The sequence below is a fragment of the Ambystoma mexicanum genome, chromosome 14 (assembly GCF_040938575.1).
Source record: "Ambystoma mexicanum isolate Mex_15411 chromosome 14, UKY_AmexF1_1, whole genome shotgun sequence".
Lineage (NCBI taxonomy): Eukaryota > Metazoa > Chordata > Amphibia > Caudata > Ambystomatidae > Ambystoma > Ambystoma mexicanum.
In genome coordinates, this window is record NC_090940.1 from 669,863,821 (window position 1) to 669,885,305 (window position 21,485).

Here is a 21,485-nt window from a genome sequence, read left to right on the forward strand (position 1 = left end):
ATCTACCACCGACTCGTTGCTTAGAGAAGCGACTGACTCTGAGAGAGATGGAGGCGGATGAGCGTAGAGCTAGAGAAGGAAGATATGTAGGGAGAGAGAGTTGCAGGTATTGAGGCCCCAGACCCCAGAAGGGCTTGTGGACGATGCAGAGCGTTTTGAACTTAATCCTCCCAGCCACTGGGAGCCAGTGCAGCGATTTCAGTCCTGGAGAGATACGATCCCTGGGCTTGAGGCCAAGGACAAGTCACAGTCCTGTTCTGGATAAGTTACAGAGGGCGGAAAATAGAAGCAGGCAGATTAAGAAAGAGGCTGTTGCAATAGTCCAGCCTAGAGAGAACCAGAGCTCTGGAGACGGTGAGCTTCTGGGGGAAGGAGAGGAAAGGAAGAATACCTTCTGAGGAGGTGCAGCTGGTAGTGTGACTTCTTAGAGACTTCAGAGATGTGAGGGGAGAAGGAGAATGTGGAGTCGAAGATGACCCCAAGATTTTTAGCCTTGCAGGTTGGGGCAGGAAGAGGGCCAAGGGAGGCCGGCCAGAGAGCTACAGGAAAGGAGGGAGCGGGAGTGCCGATGAGGAGAATCTCAGTCTTACTGGCATTAAGGCAGAGGCTATTGGCAGCACACCACTCCTGGATAGCAGACAGTCAGAGATGAGGGAAGGAGAGGAGGAGGCCGAGGGTAGCCTAAAAATGAGCTGGGTGTCATCTGCATAGCACTGAAAGTTGGGGCAGAGAGCGGCGATGCGGTGGCCAAGGAGTGACAGGTATTGGTTGAACAGCCAGGGAGAGAGGTTAGATCCTTGGGGGACACCACAAGTAGAGAAAAAGATAGCGGAGAGGAAGGACCCAAGTTGGACCTGGGAGGGTCGGTCAGAGAGGAAAGAAGTCAGCCACGCCAGAGCCTGACCAGTGATACCCAGGTTATCACAGAGACGGTTGAGCAGGATGACATTGGTGACAGTGTCAAAGGCAGAAGATAGATCAAGCAGGATGAGGACGCAGGGGGTGTTAGCGTCAAGGCTGGAGAACAGGTCTTCACGGATGTTCAGGAGAGCAGTTTCCGTGCTTCTGGCTGCTCTAAAGCCAGAATGATGGTCATGAAGACAGCCCACAGATTCAGAGTGGAGATTAAGCTGGGAGATGACCAGTTTCTCCAGGAGCTTGCCCAGGAAGGGAGTGATGGAGATTGGGCGATAGTTAGCCGGGCATGAGGGGTCGGCAGAGGGTTTCTTAAGAAGAGGGTGCACAAGGGAGTGCTTCTCACTGTTCTCAGAGAGGCACAGCTCCACCTCACTGATGATGCCCATGAAGGCTGAAACACGTTTCGGTGATGACTGCCCCTGTGCAGGACAAAGACTGATATGCAGGGATATTTCTTCTCTGTGAAAGGAACAGTGAGCTAAAGACTTGGTTGAGACTCTCCCAGGGGCCATCCACCCAAGAACAGGTCAATGGGCTGTGCTCGTGCTGGTAGAGAGACTCCCAGAACCCCCTTTGTTTTGTTTATGTATATAAAATTTTGTGACAAACAAGGAAGAGATCATTGTTATATCTCGAGAGGAGTGACCGGGTATTTCACCAGAGATTCTGATTAATAGTATATTGGTGTCCCTCTTGATACCATGACTGTCTCACAGTGCCCATACCTAAAACACACACTTACATGCTTCATAGCTTTTATTTTCCACTATCTGGGTGCAGGGTTTGGAGGAACACCGTTTGGGGGAATTAAACCAAAAGAGCAATTGTAAGGTAATGCTGTGAGGAAGGCGGGAGAAGGAAAGTTCAGTGAAGGCTTACTTTTAAAGGACCTACTGTCCAAATAGTTTTTGAAGCTTGATCCCAAGCTCCTAGGTCACCCACTCCCACGACAGTGTCCTTTGAATTGCAGACTCAAGGTAGCTTAAAGTGGCCAAGTCTTGCCCGAGGATCCTAACCTAGCGACGACCATGAAACAACAACTAGAACAGGCCATGTGTTGTATCCCTCTTCCCTAGAGAGCTTCTCCAATGCATCACTGATGCAAGACCTGCAGCTTCCCCTCTAGTAATAGGGGTGGTTATTTCTGTTTTTTGAGTAGGAGCTCTCCACCCTTAGTTGGCTAGCTGTTCTGCTACATCTTCTCTTGAGCTCTGACCCCTACCAGCTTTTGGGCCAGAATCTCCATTGTTCAATAGAGATCCTGGTCTAATCCGCATAGCAACTTCCTGTTCTCTATCTTCCCTAAACATTGGCATATTTGGTTTGACCGGTGCTGGTTCTCTCCTTCTACATCTCTGTCATGATGCCTGCTCCCGGGGGGCCGGTTTAAGCCCTGCGTCCCCGAAAGCGGACATCCAGTCCCCAAGGAAGGACCCAGCAACCCCATATAGGGGCCCTTTGGACAGTGTCCTGGCGCCTATGGCGCCAGGCTCATAAAAGACATCAGTCCTGGCGCCATAGGCACCAGGCTCATTATGGGAGTGTTTGGGTGCACGTACCTGATGCAGACCAGGCTGCAGGATCCCGGCCTCCTTGAGGCCTGAAAGGAACTACTTTACCTGTGGGACTAATTTACCATCCGGGCGTGGTCGGGGAAGGATACATACCTGATTGGAGGAAGGATACATACCTGGAACTTCTTCCAAGGCTATTTAAACCCCACCCGAACAGCCACACATGCTTCGCGTTGTTCTGCATCTAGCAGTTGGACGCTCACCATGTCTGCTCCTGCATCCTGACTTCTGCCACACCTGCCAGCATCCTGGATCACCTGCAAAGGAAGAGAAGAAGAGAACAGAAGAAGGAAAAGTCCTTACCTGCTAAATCCGTATCCCGGAGACATCTCGCCGACAATCCTGAAAAGGAAAACTTTTATTTAAAAGCTCATTGCGTCGATCGCTGCAGCGCCGCATTCCACTCACCTTTACAGGGCGCCTCCATGTTCAGCAGCGATCATCCGGATTCGCAGTCACGCCCCAGCGCCTAGGGAGAAAAAGACCAGAACAAAAGGTGAGAGAGAGAAGGGAATAAGGAAAGCTAAACCTCCATGTTAAGACTTACCTGTTGATTCATTCCCTCTTCATTTCGGGTCCGCGCCGCATCCTGGCATTTCCGGACCCCGCCCCTAAGGGGAAAAACAGACATCAGCGTTAATGAGCGAATGAAAAGACATTACCAAAAAACGCGCATTAAAGACTTGCCTGATTTCTACAAGGATTTCACCTCTCATCTCGGGTCGGTGCCTGTTCCCCGGCACTCCGTACCCCGGCCCCTATGGGGAAAAAGACACTAGCATTAGTACATTAATGCATGGATACAAGGGGAACCTCTTATCAAAAAACTTACTTGGAAGCCAAGCAAGTTTGGTTCTCACCAATCCGAAAATCCAGTGAAGTAACTGGATACCAACGCGCCCCTGCATCAAAAGTGGGAGGCCGTTTGCATTACCCCGCAGACAGTTAATCCCCTATTTTCGCCTACAGAAGGATACTTCTGTGAGCCAGACAAGCCAGATTTGAGGGCCCGGTCCAGTCCGTCTTCCGAACCCTGCGCATCACCTTAGAAGAGGTCACAGCAGCGCGAACCAGGCCAGCGCCTCCGTGGGAGTCAGGTGAGCGTAACAGAACGCGAAGCCTTCCTACAAATTCCCACCCAGGCGCTATGGAAAGTTCTGAGACTGATCAGTTGGCCCAATTACTGGGGGAATTACGGGCCGAAGTACATGCCGCTCGTCAAGAGACTAATGCCCTCAGGAGGGAATTAATAATATCAAAGGAAAGAACTGATGATCTAGCCAGACACCTTTTGCAAGGTCAAGCTGGGCAAACTCCTCTACCCGGTTCCGGAGGGAACCCCGCTCCTGTGGTTTCCAGTAACCCTGTGCAGATTAATCTACCTGGAAACATGCCGCTGGCCCCACCCGAACGCTTTGCTGGGGACCCCAAACGATTCGCCGTATTCATGAATCAGTGTCGTTTGCACTTCCTATGCAGACCTGGGGCCTTCCCTAATGATCAGACCAAGGTAGCCTTTGTATTGTCATATCTCAGCGGCTGCGCTGCCGATTGGTCAGTTCCACTGGTTACTCAAGATGACCCGATTCTCCGTGATTTTCAAAGGTTTCAAGCAAGCATGGAAAGGTTATTTGCTCGACACTCTCAGGTGCAGGCTCTGGATGACGAACTTCTATCCCTGCGACAGGGCAATCAGGACCTCCTATCCTATATTGCAACCTTTAATAGACTAATTGTGGAAACGGGATGGCCAGAGGATAAAAGAGTCACGTTGTTTTATCGAGGCCTACGCGGAGAACTTAAAAATGTCTTGGCCCAAGTTGTAAATCCGCTCCAAGAATGCACAGAGTATATAGACTTAGTGGTCCAATTGGATCACAGACTTCAAAACAGAAAAGCAGATTGGTCCAGGTTTGAGACCCAGGTGTTGGTCAAGACCCATGCTAATCCCAAGGGAGTTGATGTCTCTGAACCTATGCAAATTGGAGGGGTTAAAGGACCCTTAACTCAAAAAGAACGTGAAAGGAGGCGGCAGTTAAAATTATGTCTTTATTGTGGGAATTCTGGACACTTTCTACGAGATTGCCCGGCAAAACCGCCCGAAAGGCGGTAGGAGCCGCTGATAAAAACCATGAAGACTCCGTTTCGGGAAACGACTCCGCCCGACAAGTGTAGGGGTCCGCTTGCCGAGCTTGAAAACTAACTCTCAGACCTCGCATTCATTGTGCCAATGGTTCTCGTAGATCCGGTACAGCCTATGCGGTTGCATGCAATAAAGGCATACATCGATAGTGGGGCTATCGGAAACTATGTGGATTGTGAATTGGTCTCTAGGATTAACCTCCCTCTCCGTCCTAAAACCAGCAAAGATGTCATCACCACAGTCGATGGAACTGAAATTGCCTCTGGACCGGTAACACATTCCACTACTGAGGTGATTCTTATTGGTCCCGACGGCCATCGGGAGGGTGTTGTGTTTGATGTAATCAAGGCTCCACAGTTTCAGGTTATTCTTGGAATCCCTTGGTTAGAGACACAAAATCCTCAAATTGATTGGCGAGCTAAGAGAATAAACTTCCCGGATTGTACACAAACCTGCTACCCAGAAAACCTGAAGATTAATCTATCATCTGTAACCTCTGCCTCCATGCAACTACCTCCGGAATACCAAGACTTTCAGGACGTCTTCCAAAAGGAACAGGCGAACACGTTACCTCCTCACAGATCGTACGATTGCCAAATCGATCTGGTGCCTGGTGCACAACCCCCTTGTAGCATGATTTATGCCCTTACCGAAGCTGAGAATCTGCATTTGAGACAATATTTGGATCAATACCTAGCTAATGGTTTTATTCGCCCGTCAAAGTCCCCGGCATCCTCGGCTTTGTTCTTCGTGCCCAAAAAAGAAGGCGACCTTAGAACTTGTATCGATTACGGCGCATTGAACCAGATAACGGTTAAAAACCGTTATCCAATGCCTCTGATCCCTGAACTCCTTGACCAGGTGAAGGACGCTTGCATATACACCAAGTTAGATCCCCGGGGGGCTTATCATCTGGTACGAGTTAAAGAAGGCGACGAATGGAAAACTGCCTTCCGTACTAAATACAGATTATTCGAGTACCAGGTGATGCCTTTTGGATTGTGTAATGCACCGGCTGCCTTCCAATACTTCATGAATGATGTCCTTCGGGAACTCATCGATGTTTGTGTTGTCGTATATATCGATGACATTCTGGTGTACTCCTCTTCGGAATCTGATCACAGAAAACATGTCAGGGCAGTACTTGAAAAACTGCGCCAACACAAACTATATTTGCTAAATTGGAGAAATGTGTTTTCCATACCACAGAAGTCGAGTTTCTAGGTTTCATCCTGACACCCAAAGGAGTCCGAATGGACTCAAGAAAAGTGGATGCCATCCTCAAATGGCCATCACCTAGCTCTGTAAAAGGGGTTCAAAGCATGCTCGGCTTTGCCAATTTCTATCGCAGGTTTATCCCGGAATTTTCACGCGTGGTACAACCCGTTACTGCACTCTTGAGGAAAAAAAAACGTTTTGAATGGTCTGAAGAAGCCAAGCAGGCCTTTCAGGATTTAAAAGCTAAGTTTACCTCCGCACCTATATTGAAACACCCGCGTCCAGATCTCCCTTATGTCGTCGAGACTGACGCATCCAGCCTAGCCATGGGAGCTGTCCTGTCCCAAAGAGATCCCGAAACCAACCAACTGCATCCCGTAGCATTTTGGTCAAGAAAATTCACGGCACCCGAGGTTAATTATGCAATCACGGACAAAGAACGGTTAGCCATTAAGTCCGCTTTTAAAGCCTGGCGGCATTATCTGCTTGGCGCTCGACATACCATCACAGTGATCACTGATCACTGGAATTTACAGTATTTGAAAACCGCCAAGGCTCAGTCATCACGGCAGCTCCGATGGGCTTTGTTTTTCGCTGAATTTGATTTTGTGATTACCTATCGACCTGGCTGCAAGAATGGCAAAGCAGACGCCTTATCCCGAATCGGAATGGGAGAATCTGATACAAACTCAGAACCAGTACCAATAATTCCCGAACAGAGGATTCTAGGCATGACTTTGTTACGGACGCTTGAAGACATTCAAGCCAGAGTCAAACAACTCATGGACCCTACAACCTTACAGGAATGGATACAAAAGGGATCAGACTTTACCATAGATAATGGTTTACCTTATTTCCAAGGACGCTTATTCCTGCCACATAAGGAATTACACGAACTAGTTATTTCCGGTTATCATGATACATTAATAGAGGGACACCCCGGTATTGCCAAGACAGAGGAAAAGGTGAAACGACAATTTTGGTGGCCCTCTTGGCGAAAAGATGTTAAATCTTTTGTGATGTCCTGTGGTGTTTGCGCCCAAAATAAAAGTCAAAAGAAAAGACCAGCCGGTCTCCTTCAACCTCTAGACATACCGCCAGCACCCTGGCACACCCTATCGATGGATTTTATTACGGACCTGCCTCCTTGTTCGGGGTACAATACTATTCTAGTAATTGTGGATTTGTTTTCCAAAATGGCCCACTTTATTCCTTTGAAAGGTTTACCTTCAGCGTCTGTCCTAGCCAAAGAATTCCATTACGGTTCCAAGTAAAACGGAAAAACCCCTGAAATTCGCCAGTTATGGTAGCCTAGGCAACCATAACTGTCTGCACCACTGTGCACTGCTAACCCTAACACCCAGGACATCAAAGATGACATCACAAATGTCATTGATGACATCACTGATGACATCACATTTGTACCCCCTTCGTATCTCTTCACTGCCATATCTAGGCAAGGTGGTTTTATTTACTGACAGTCAGAAACTTAGCTTTCAAAAGGAATTACATTTATAGATATTGGTATTCTTACATGTGCTTACACTACTTTCCTTACGTTTCAATCCCATTTTATGATGTACATATATAGGGGAAGAAGCATAATGTGACGTTTATAAAGTTTTGTTAAGGGAATTTCACAGGTTTTTAGTAGCGCAACTTAACCATAACGTTCCCTTAACAAGGTTTTTTTTTAGTGAATTTTACAGGTTTCTTGAAGGGGAAACTAATCATAACATCGCGTTAATAAAGTTTTTTTGCTCAATATATACTATCATCATGTGATCATGGGAGATATATTGTATAATCTGCTTACTTTATATACATGTAACATAGAACATACAGAATCCCCTTGCTATTAATATTTGAAAGGCCACGGACTGAGCGTCTGTCTAGAGACAGGCGCGGACGAGACAAACAGTACCCAAACAGTCAGGGGGTATCTGAAATTGTACTAATGTCTTACACAAAAAATGCGCAACTTAGAAAAAGGATACACAAAGACATTACAAGTACTAGTGAATAAATAGGGAAACCTAAATGTCTGAAACAAAAACATGCATTTAATGACCATGTGGAATGAAATGGATTATACCATAAAAAAATAAATTATGCCTCCAACGTAATTACCTCACAGAAACTTTGCAGCCAGGACCGACAGTGGACGCATGCAGTACAACCAACACAAATTACAAGAAAATAGTAAGTGAACTTAAGGTGTGTGTACTTTTTTTGCTATGAGGGACAGAAAAAATTATTTCGTTTTGTTATTTTGACACAGAAATGTGCAGTACTTTGGAGTGGCTCGAGGAGAATTTCCCGCATGGGGAAATGTCCGAAGATAGCGATAATAATGGTACACAGTGCTCTGCATGTGCAAATTAATGGTGAGTATTGTATGGTCATTTAACATATATATATTTATTTTTAACAGACCAGGAAAAAAAGAAGAAAGGCCAACAAACGACACAGAGGAAGACAGGCTGAAATGAATAGAACTGAAAATGGACACGCTGAATGACAATTTTAATAGTTTAAGGCAATTTGTGGAGGAATTTGTGAGAGGAAAAATACGTTATCACTGTCCCACCTGTACCTGCCCCCCTTCTCCATTTCCTAGTCTCCCATCCCCAAACCTTCAAGAAGAAAATAGACGTTTTGATGAAACATCCATTCCGTCTTCCCCTCACAAATCATCTCCTGACAATCAGCCTGTGTTGAACCCTAATTCCCCTATATTCGTGTCAGTATCTGCTTCCCCCAGTATTTCTGTTGATTGAAGCGTGTATGTGTTTTTAGAAAGTTTTTGTATGTTTACTGTAGTCTTACTATTTGAGGATTTATTTTTTTTAAAAGTCTTAAAATGTTCGCGAACAGCGCGCCTGTTCGAGCTAGCCGTAAGCAATAGAATATGGATGTTCTAACACCAATACAGCTACCCGTACCAATGCCGCCAAAGATGAAACTAATCTTAGAACGCACCATCTTTGCAAGTTATGCGTAAATGAACAGAATGGGACGTCCTAAGGACTTTGTACCTCTCCGTACCACTCACAAACGAGATAAAACATGTTCCTAGAACACACCAGGAGGCGGGAATATCTGTAAAAGAGCAAAGTGGTAGCATCCTAAGGACACTATAACCGTCCGTATCGTCCGCAGCCAAAATGGAACCGTCCATAGAACAGGCGCGGTGGCCAGCATGTTCGTAGTCAAACAAAATGGAGGTGTCCTAAGGACCCTGGACCTGTCCGTACAGTCATCGGATCATGTACGCACATGCGCAGCACACCCATAAGTACTGCGAACATCGCGCCTGTCCCTAACTGTCCGTCTCACTTGTGTCGCACTTTTAATTAGTTTCAGGACCCGAACACTGTCTGTAGAACACTGGCGCGTATGCGCACGTTTTTTACTCTGCATTTGCTGTCCAGCGGGTAGGCATTTCCCACGCAGATGTGTTCAGGACGTCATCATGTGACCGCACCCACGCTGAGCGTGTGGACTAATTTGCGCAGTTTGTCTGCATCCGCGACATTGCAGTAGAAGTTATACATACATAAGAAAATATTTATAGTATAAAATCACCATTTCACATGTCACATGCAGTAGATCTACCTGAGAATGTGTCGTTTAGTATTTTTGCAGCGCTTTTGAGTGATCAATATGGTCACGAAGCGCACCCCTCCACCCCTATAAATGGCCACACCCCCAATCTCATCTTCATTGTGCTTCTGGCTATAGCTGTTAGAGGTGTGCTGCCTTTACTGCTGTAGCGACCATTGAGTAATTAATCCTTATGGCATCCATGGCTACTGTTCAGCACCACCCCCAAACACTCCACCGCCACCAACTCCTCAAGGGCCTGCAGAGGGATATACTGGTGAGGATGTAGAGATGGAGGAAGAAGAGAATGAAGTGGAGGAACTCCGCACTACTAACACTCGGCGAGAGTCGTGGGTGTGGCGGTTGTTTTCCGTTTTAGGGAACGTACTCAAAGCACGTGCAAACTTTGTCAGGTGTAACCGGTGCCAGTTGGGGCTCAGTCGCGGGAGAACTGGTGCGTACAGCTTTGGTATGACAACCATGAAGCGACACCTAAGTTCGTTCCACAGTGCGGACATTCACAAGGTGGTGCCATGCAAAGAATGTAGTAGATTGAGATCCTCCGTGTCTGATCCTCTCACCACAAGAGACACTCCTGTGGGGCAGCGCAACCCTCCAGCTGCCTCAGAAGCCATTCACAATGCTGTTGACCCTTACCTTTCGAGGGTCACAATATTGTGTGTGTATTGTGACGCAGTACTCTGCAGGGGGGAGAGTCTTCGAAGTGCTTTTGAGGCTACGGTCACGGAGCACCAGAAGAACTGCTCCCTGCCTAAGTAAAGGGCACCCTATATCTTTCTCTCTCCACCTGCCCCTTCTTATCCCAGTGGTTGGTGTCCCTTTCTTACCCTCCTTTGCCTTCCACTCCTAGTGTCTCTTGTCCTCAAAAGTAGTAAACTGGAAAATTACAAAAATTAATAAAAAGGCTCTTTTCAGAGCCGCCTTTCTCAGTTAAAGAACAGAACTATCAAGTGACCGTTGTAGGCCCCTGCGCATTTTTTGAAAAGTCAGTGGACAGTCGTAGGACACACAGAGTAAGCATAACGAAACCAATTGACTTTTTGCTGAGAGTAAGTGGTGTCTCTGAAAAGAGCCTTTCGGTGGTGGTGTGTCCCACAAAAAATGTAGGTTAGAAAAAACGGATTGTCAAATAGGTGACTATGATGTCAAAAAAAGTTGCGAAGCATTTTCTACATAGCGAAGAAAGATCTGATTGCCAGCATATGTGAGATGGACTCCATCTCTACGAAAAAGTAAAGAACTACGACACATGTTTTCATTGTAGAATGAGGATATGCCAACATCTCTTAGAAAGGCACAAACAGCCTTATTCTCATTGCGCCTCGCTTTCTCCATTTGTGGACCAAATGCAGAGGAATGCAACTATATCTGTCTTTGTGCAATACGGGAAAAAACAATTTGGCAATTTGGAAACATGTCCATGACCTTCGCAAGTCCTTCCTTCATTAAAAATTGCAAAGAAATTCCAGACACATGACCTAAACTGTTTCCTCCACAATGAATGATAAGTATGTCCGATGACGCTCTGTCTGTAAAGTTGCACAGAGAGGTACCATGTCCAGCCACCTCATTCCACGCACGCCATGCCAGTGCACTTCAACATTCGGAAATCCAAGATCTGCACATAGACCGCAACTTTCAGCATGCACCTTCAACCAATGTATCCATGAGTCTCCCAAAATCCTGATAATCTGTTTTCGAGCACACAAAGCAATGGCTGTCTGGTCTCCTGTCAGGGAAAAGACCTTCTCACTAAATATCTCCGTACAAAACACACCCACTGAACTTTACTGACCAATCCCTAGCTTCGCACGTTCTCATTTGCATGCATCTCCACCCCAGAATCGGCGCCACCTGCAAACTACCGCCATGTTCGCGGACACGTACAGGATCAGAGCGTGAGGACTGTATGTTTAAATATTGTTCCCCTTTTCCCCTTTAAGGTGGGTTCTGAAAAGAGCCGTTTATTTTTCAGGCAGATGCCTTACAAACATCTGTTATTTTGTATTTTTTAAATATTTTTTCTTCTTATTATACTCCTACAACCATTACAGAACCTTCTCCAAAGCAAGCCTCACATTCCAAAAGAACATGGCATTTCCCAAAGAAGATAACGCAACACCATCTGCTTCAAAATAAGCTGCATTACTGGGAACAATGTTCTCATGGCTGCAGAAAAACATACCAGTGCATAACATAAAAGCATGCATGCCGCAATTGATGATACACCTCCCAATTCCTTGATCAGGACAGAAAACAGAACTGTTGTCCCATTTTCCTCTAGGGAATAACCCAGAAATTAATTCCGCAGTTGGAAATATGTTCATGACTGCTTGCACCAACTGTTGCAAATCGTCCAACAAAGTACGTGCACTCACGTAGCCCAAATGACAAGCACCGTAGTGCAGAAGTACCACATGAGGAGTGGTCATCGCGCGCATCTCGGTGCAAACTTGCAGAATTGCTGCAACACTGCAATCACTCTCAGCGCTCCACACCACCTCTACTCCTGTCACATCGAAATGGTGCGCTACATTCCTACTTTTGGCATAGTGCTGTAAACCATGCACAAAAATATCTCCAACAACCAAAACCTTCCCCCTCTGTACCTCTGCCATCTTCAGTATACGCACCGTCTTTCGACACAAAAGAGCATTGTGAACATCTGATTGGCTGATGGCTACAGTTCCCTTTCCATGCTAGATTTGCTGTAGAAACCCGTATGTGGCACGCCCTACCCGCGCACAAGCATTGTGTACGTGCAGCACGTAACTCTTAACTAGTCCTTCTACCCTTTCCACATCACTCGCGAATCCATTCCCTCATTGGACACAGCTAAGCAGTCACACAACCATCCACCAATCGGATTCAACATCCCTACATCTAACTCCGTCATCATAATTTCACACTTCAAATGTACGATTGATCACCCTAAGTACAAGTCGCATATCATTGCAAAGCACCTACTTCAAAAAGTACTGTACAAGTGTTGCGGATTTCTACATACAGCTCCATCGAAGCACACATGCATGCGTATAAAGTACAGGTATGCATATTTTAATCAGAGAACATGTACAACCCGTGTGATTTCATTTAAACAAATGAATGCCTCTAAATCTGCATACCCAATACATACCAACGCTCCCCCTTTAAGTACAAGATGTCCGATTGTTCATTAACCAACCGCACTACTTCTTACTGTCTCCCACATAACCTATACATACGTTACAACCTTCCCTATTTAGTGCGAAACTCGATTTTCCATTAGAAAATGGCACAATTTCTTACTGTATACCGCCTATATCAATGTTACTTCCAATACGATCGTATGAGAAAAATAAATGCTCCCGATTGCTGTGGTGACATGACCCTCTGAGGGTCTCCCGATTTTTCAAAATCGTACTTCTATTATGAAAGTACAGACATTTTTCCCCCCAACTATTATGAGCTATCACTTACAAACCTCTCTGCTATAGATAACACATCTTAAAATAAAAAAGGCATTTTCATAATCTAAAAATTGTACTCATTTCTGAAGCACTTGCAACTAACATACTGCAAGTAACATAAAAAGGTAGCATATAGTGAAGTGAAATGCACACATGCACTGTGTGAAATATCAAAGGAGAATACTCAGACGACGGATGCAAAATTAACGTGTACAGTAACATCACTACTTTAAACACACAAAGTTACTAATTTCTTCTTTTTACAATAGCAGTGAAGACTATGGTCCTGAAAATCAACAGCATCTACATTGCAAACGACATATCCGAAGAAACCTGGTCATTCTGCAAAAAAAAGTAAGTACAGGACGACCTTTATATTCTAACTATTCCTGAAACAGAGTGTGTGGGTTATGTATTTAATTTGCGCACCAAAGCAAACAGTGATTTCTGAACCATTCTACCCACAAATCCCCATTTATTAAACAAAGATTAACAGGCAGAATGGTTCACAAATCCCTGTCTGTTTGGAACCCAAATAACATACAGAACCCTTAGAATGTTAGTACTAGAAAACAAATGGCTGTTTCAATTTAATGCCATTACGTTAACTATTAATGCGTCTCCTCACCACTAGGCCTCTTGGTACTCTCATCTAAAGCACATTGTACTAGCATACAAACCGAAATGTATCCTCCCCAAATCATTGTAAGAGACCAATGCCCATTCACACAGCACCACAAAGAGCCTCCCCATCAAACTCATGCACGCATGCACACAGCGCACATGCATTATACAGCAGACCAAACCATGCCTTCTTTTTTTCAACAGACCCCAAAGAATGCCTACCAAAAAGCAGGTTTGTAGAAAGGAATGCAGAAGTAGAGCCAATAAAAATAAGTGTCCAACCTAACCATCCATCTGTAACAGAGTTTGTAGAGAACGTTGGAACAATACAGCTAGCACAGTCATTTAGCAAAACAAAGGAAGCTTCAACTACCAAAACTGTACCTCCTCCAACAAAATGTGGCACGAAAGACAAAAATCTTCACAAAAAATCGGCTACCAGTACTCCTAACAATGTTACTATTAATCCTGAGATAGTGACAAGAACCTATAGTAAAAAAAGTATTTTAGCCAAAATGTTTCACCATAGTGTCAGAAAAACATTTGTTTGGGGCAAGAAACAGCGCGTTACAGTTAGAAAATAGGCTGTTCTGGGATTAAACTACGTTTCCCAGCATGTCTAGGGAATTCAGTAGTCCGGGTTTTTCGCGCGATGCAGCAGCTGGTAATTAAGGAAGGAATAAATCTCCAACCGCCCGTGACTCGGTGCAGATAATTAATGATTATGTGCACGGGCGGCAGGTTGGAGAGTTGGTGAACCAGGTTATTTTCTCGGACGCCGAAGGACTGTTGGGCGTCAGCACGACTTCCAGATCAAGATAAGCATGCATTCCGGGCCGCCGTGGTGATTTACAAGCGGCTTGGACGTGTTTTGGAAGCAACGATCTTCAGGGCTCGGGTGTCCTCGTGAGGCGCCCGGGCCATCAGCTAAGTGCATTTTCCATGGTGTTCTGTTTAATGGTTACGCAACTCTTGAAGTCATTAGTTATGTGTGCGTGTAAGGAAACACACGACCACGTTGATATACGTTGATACATAGCGGGCCGAATCACTTATCTCAGATCGCTCAAGTGTCTCATTTAAACTCAGGAATTTATGTGCAAGCATATGACATAAGGACATTGTGTTTGTTTGTTGCATGTAGTTTTCTGTGCACCATTTGTTCGTTCTTTCATTGTGCTAATTGGGGTCATGAGTACAATGTGCTTCATTCCAATGTATGTTACATGCTTTATGTGCTAAGTCCGTGTTGCGCAAAGTGTTCCTTTATGTTGTGTTCATTACGTTTGAGTTTCTAAACTCACTTACGTGTGTTCAAAAGTCAGGTTAGGTGTTCTTGCTTGGAAAGATAATATGAATATGAATATACAGTGTTAAGGACAGGTCAGGTGCAGGATTTATTATAGTGTTGTATGTTGTGTTTCCCCTTTTTCCCTTTGTCATTCCACCCCCTTTCCCTAACTCCTTCTTCCCCCCATTGGCTGCCACGTGGCTCCTTGTGTGACTAGTTCAAGCGCCCGTGCTAACCAAGGTGGGAGGGTCGAATCTATTCGGCTTCTGTGGTTCGGGAGAGAGGGTCGAGACCCTTATCCCTTTGCTTGCATTGACAGAATTATCTGCCCCCGAATTCGGGATAATAGAACCACCCAGGCCAAATGGAGACGAACCCTCCTTCGTTAGCCGATGTGCTAAAAGCACTACAAAAGATTCAAGTGGAGTTAGTACAAGCCAGACAAGAATCCAACACATTAAAAGTTCAAGTACAGGGTTTGGTCGCGCAAAATGTCCCGTTGGATGGGACAGGACCATCTACAAGTGCGCCTACAAATAGAGTTCCTGCCACGGTGATAGTGCAACCACCCAGTAGTGTGCCTTTAGCGGCACCCGAAAGATTCACAGGGGACCCCAGGAAATATATGACCTTTTTAACCCAGTGCCGCTTACATTTTTTATGTAAACCCACAGCCTTTGAGACCATACAGGCTAGAACAGCATTTGTCATCTCATATCTGACGGGAGATGCGGCCGCGTGGGCAATGCCTCTAGTACAGAAGGATGATCCGTTGTTATACAATTGGGATGGTTTCTTGGGAGAATTTGGAAGGTTGTTTGACCGCCGAGAAGTTTCTCTGGCACAAGATAAAGAGTTGTTGGCTTTAAGACAGGGAACGCGTGATTTAGTGTCATATGTTACCCAATTTAACAGATTAGTTATTGAAACAGATTGGCCCGAGAATAAGCAGACTGTGTTATTTTATCAAGGGTTAAAGGAAGAATTGAAGGATGCTATTGCGCAAGTGGAACCTCAACCGACTACTTGTACGGCCATGATTGATTTAGCTTTAAGACTAGATCATCGTATTAATGAGCGCAAAGGAGACAAGAAAAAACCCGAAGTAACACCCTTCGCCCGACTGGATCGGGGAAGAGGCAATAGGAGTATAGAAGAACCCATGCAGATTGGTGGAGTGAGAGGGCCCTTGTCAACTGCAGAGAAGGAACAACGCAAAGTGAACAACTTGTGTTTGTATTGTGGGCAACCAGGACACTATATTAGGACATGCCCGAATACTCCCAAGAAAGGAGTAAGTGGTGAACAAAATAAAGGGGAATCGGGAAAAGGATTGGGCCGACCTTAGGGGGAACTAAGGTGACAGGCCCGAAGGAGACTAGGTTCCCCAATTGGATAGCTAACACGACAGGAAACAGGAAGTCTCATGTGTATATTCTAGTGACTTTATTTTTTGCCTGTAACAAACAGATTGTATCGGCCATGGTTGACTCAGGAGCCACGGGTAATTTCATTGATATTGGGCTGGCCAAGAGATTACGTTTACCCTTAAGAGAAAAGGCACAGGCGGAGGGGGTACAATCGGTGGATGGGTCACCCTTGATTTCTGGGCCTATTTGTCAGCAGACTCAACCTATTACCATGAAGTGTGGGTCGGGGCATTCTGAAACAATTGTGTTTGATTTGATAGCGGCACCTCAGTTTGGACTCATTTTGGGCATGCCTTGGTTAATGAAACACAATCCTAGGATTGATTGGGTTAAACACGAGGTGAAATTTGAAGATTCAGGGTGTGTGAGTCACATGGAGGAGAAGATGGGCCCCGCATTGTTGCTGGCGGAACAAGTGGCTGAACCACACAAGGTGGGAGCGGTGGTAAAAAATATTCCAGCACAGTACCTAGATTTGTCTAAAGTATTTGATAAAGGGGGAGCAGACAGGTTACCACCCCATAGATCATATGATTGTGTAATTGAATTGGAGCCAGGGGCCAAGTTACCTTGCAGCAGAGTCTATGCTTTGACGGAAACAGAAAATCAATATTTAAGGGAATATTTGGATGAAATGTTAAAGAAGGGGTTTATTAGACACTCTACTTCACCTGTTTCGTCTCCTTTATTCTTTGTCCCCAAGAAAGAAGGAACTCTAAGGACATGTATTGATTACCGAGCATTGAATAAGGTAACAGTCAAGAACAGATACCCTTTACCTTTGATTTCTGTGTTGTTAGATCAGGTAAAAACAGCAGTGGTATACACTAAACTAGACTTGAGAGGAGCTTACCATTTGATCCGGGTAAAGGAGGGAGATGAGTGGAAGACGGCTTTCAGAACTAAGTTTGGTTTGTTTGAGTACCTTGTCATGCCCTTCGGCCTGTGTAATGCCCCTGCAGCGTTTCAGTACTTCATGCAGGAGGTGTTGAGTGAGTTCCTGGATGTGTGTCATTGTATATATAGATAACATTCTAATTTACTCAACTACTGAAGAGTTACACATTGGTCATGTTAGAGCAGTGTTGGAACGGTTACAAGATTATCAGTTGTATGTCAAACTAGAGAAATGTGCCTTTCATACTACTCAAGTAGAATTCCTTGGGTTCATTTTGACCCCTTCTGGTATAGTGATGGACAAGAAAAAAGTTCAAGCAGTGACTGAATGGCCAGCACCTCAATGTATCAAAGACATTCAGTCTTTTTTGGGTTTTGCTAACTTTTACAGAAGATTTATTTCTAATTTTTCACAAATTGTTACACCCATCACGAAATTGTTAAAGAAGGCCACTAGGTTTTGTTGGAATTCTGAGGCAGAAATAGCCTTTCAAGAATTGAAGAAGGCGTTTACAACAGCTCCGGTGCTAAGACATCCGAATCCGGAGAATCCTTTTCAGGTGGAGACAGATGCATCTAATCTTGCAGTTGGGGCAGTTTTGTCACAACGGGATGAAGCAGGGGTGTGGCATCCAGTAGCTTTCTATTCTCGCAAGCTTACTAACTGTGAACAAAACTATTCTATTACCGATAAAGAACTATTGGCCATTCGAGCAGCCTTTTTGGAGTGGCGACATTACTTGATGGGGGCCAAACATCAGGTGGTGGTTGTCACTGACCATAAGAACCTACAGTATTTCAAGACTGCCAATACTCTGAGTCCCAGGCAATTACGGTGGTCACAATACTTTAATGAATTTGACTTCTTGGTAACTTTTAGACCAGGAACAAAGAATGGGAAAGCGGATGCTTTGTCTAGGCAGCAAAATCTAGAAAATACTATAAGTGAAACTAAAACCATTATTCCAGTGGAAAGAGTGGTGGGAGCGGTTATGACACAGTTATTGAGACAAGTGAGACAGGAAATGCGGAAACCCGAAAAAGTGCAATGGGGAAAGGAGAATCCTTTAGAAACTTTTCGCCATGGTCTTCCGTATTATGCTGGTAGATTGTATTTACCCACACTCAATTTACAAAAGAAAGCGTTGCATTGGTGTCATGATTCTCCTTTGGCTGGGCATTCAGGAAATAAAAAGAGACAGAGTATGCTGGAAAAGTACTTTTGGTGGCCAGGTTTGAGACAGGACACTATGAAATACATCCAAGAGTGTGAAACCTGTGTACGTAGTAAAGCAGACCATACAAAAAAAGCAGGGCTGCTCCAACCTTTACAAACACCTGAGAAAGTGTGGACACATATATCCATGGATTTTATCACTGATTTACCTCCAGAGGATGGGTATGATACCATATGGGTGGTGGTGGACTATTTATCAAAACAAGCTCATTTTGTGCCTTGTAAAGGTATCCCAGGAGCAGGAAAATTGGCTGAATTGTTCTTGCAGCATGTGGTTCGATTACATGGGTTACCTCAGAAGATAGTATCGGACCGAGGTCCTCAATTTACTTCTAAATTTTGGCGTGCATTCTGTCTGATGCTAGGAATTGATTGTGCTTTGTCCACCAGCTATCACCCACAGACGGATGGACAAACTGAGAGGGTCAATCAGACGCTGGAGCAATATCTGCGCTGTTATTTACATGATGGTCGTGATTCTTGGGTACAATCATTATGGTTGGCGGAATTCACGTATAATAATACCGAACACACATCATTGGGTATGGCGCCCAATGAGTGTTTGTATGGCCAAGTGCAAAACATGATACCTGAATATTTACCTGATGTTGAGAATATTCCCATGCTACAGGAAAGAAAACAGTTACTTCTGAACATCAGACAGACAGCAAAAGCCAATTTAGAACAGGCTAAGGAACAGTATAAAAAACATGCAGACAAGAAAAGGAGAGAGGCTCCTCAATACAAGGTGGGGGATAGAGTATGGTTGTCTACTCACAATCTGCTGTTAAGAGGACCTCGAAAATTTGCACCTAAGTTTATTGGACCATATGAGGTGATTAAATGTATATCTAAGGTGGCGATTCAACTACAATTGCCACAATCATTGAAGATCCATCCAGTATTCCATGTGTCTTTGCTTAAACCCGCAGCTCCGGGAACACGAGCAAAGAAACCCCCAGCAATCATCAAGGATGGGCAATCGGAATACGAGGTGCAGAAGATACTGGACTCCAGACGCAGACAGAAGAAATTATGGTATCTTGTCCAATGGGTGGGATATGGACCTGAGGATTGTTCATGGGAACCAGCTTCTGCGGTTCACGCACCCCGTTTGGTGCGTCAATTTCATCTGCGTCATCCGGAGAAAGCAAGACTTGGAAGGGGCCCTGAGAGAGGAGGTACTGTCAGAAAAACATTTGTTTGGGGCAAGAAACAGCGCGTTACAGTTAGAAAATAGGCTGTTCTGGGATTAAACTACGTTTCCCAGCATGTCTAGGGAATTCAGTAGTCCGGGTTTTTCGCGCGATGCAGCAGCTGGTAATTAAGGAAGGAATAAATCTCCAACCGCCCGTGACTCGGTGCAGATAATTAATGATTATGTGCACGGGCGGCAGGTTGGAGAGTTGGTGAACCAGGTTATTTTCTCGGACGCCGAAGGACTGTTGGGCGTCAGCACGACTTCCAGATCAAGATAAGCATGCATTCCGGGCCGCCGTGGTGATTTACAAGCGGCTTGGACGTGTTTTGGAAGCAACGATCTTCAGGGCTCGGGTGTCCTCGTGAGGCGCCCGGGCCATCAGCTAAGTGCATTTTCCATGGTGTTCTGTTTAATGGTTACGCAACTCTTGAAGTCATTAGTTATGTGTGCGTGTAAGGAAACACACGACCACGTTGATATACGTTGATACATAGCGGGCCGAATCACTTATCTCAGATCGCTCAAGTGTCTCATTTAAACTCAGGAATTTATGTGCAAGCATATGACATAAGGACATTGTGTTTGTTTGTTGCATGTAGTTTTCTGTGCACCATTTGTTCGTTCTTTCATTGTGCTAATTGGGGTCATGAGTACAATGTGCTTCATTCCAATGTATGTTACATGCTTTATGTGCTAAGTCCGTGTTGCGCAAAGTGTTCCTTTATGTTGTGTTCATTACGTTTGAGTTTCTAAACTCACTTACGTGTGTTCAAAAGTCAGGTTAGGTGTTCTTGCTTGGAAAGATAATATGAATATGAATATACAGTGTTAAGGACAGGTCAGGTGCAGGATTTATTATAGTGTTGTATGTTGTGTTTCCCCTTTTTCCCTTTGTCATTCCACCCCCTTTCCCTAACTCCTTCTTCCCCCCATTGGCTGCCACGTGGCTCCTTGTGTGACTAGTTCAAGCGCCCGTGCTAACCAAGGTGGGAGGGTCGAATCTATTCGGCTTCTGTGGTTCGGGAGAGAGGGTCGAGACCCTTATCCCTTTGCTTGCATTGACACATAGAGTCCTTCAGAATCTAATAACAAGAGGACCAAAAACATCCTCAACCCTTAAAACCTACCATAGAAAATTAATCTTACAAACTCTCGCGGACAGTGTAATCCTTCTGAAAAGGAAGTTGTTGATATTAGTATTAAATAGGATGAAACCACTAACAAAACTAAGTACCAAACTATAAAAGAAACTTATCAATAAACGGAATGTGAACAAAAATAACTTCTTACATATTTGTGGAGGTGAATGGAGTCACACAACAACCACAGAACCATATTTTAATGAAAAAGCATACAAACAAAATCAAACAAACACAATTGCCATCCATAGCAGTGGACAAGGGTATGAAAAAATCAATCATACCATCATGGAATAAGAAACACTGCATAGAAAAGTATCCCCTGAAAAGTCAGAATTACCTCTCGATTCGACTGAACCAGACCGTCCAGTCTACAAATGGCCGTGCACATCAATGTGTGCCATTCCTAACAAATTATTCAAATCTTTACGTCAGTTCCTCAATCAGTATGTGTCGGGTAAAGACAAAATTAAAATTAAAGTGCGGCAAAACATAGATATGTGTCCAGTACGCAAATACAGAGGACTACAAGGCCATTCATTAGTCTGCATTTCTGGACCTATTTGCAAAAGCACCTTCCATGATATCAAAAGGATATCGATACATCATACAAATATAAGAAATCTAGTGTATAAAATATACTATGCTAAAAGTCCAGCTTCAGAATTAGCCAATTTAAATAACTCTCTTTTTCATGGTACACCCAAATATCTACAAGAAGAAATGGACCGTATTCA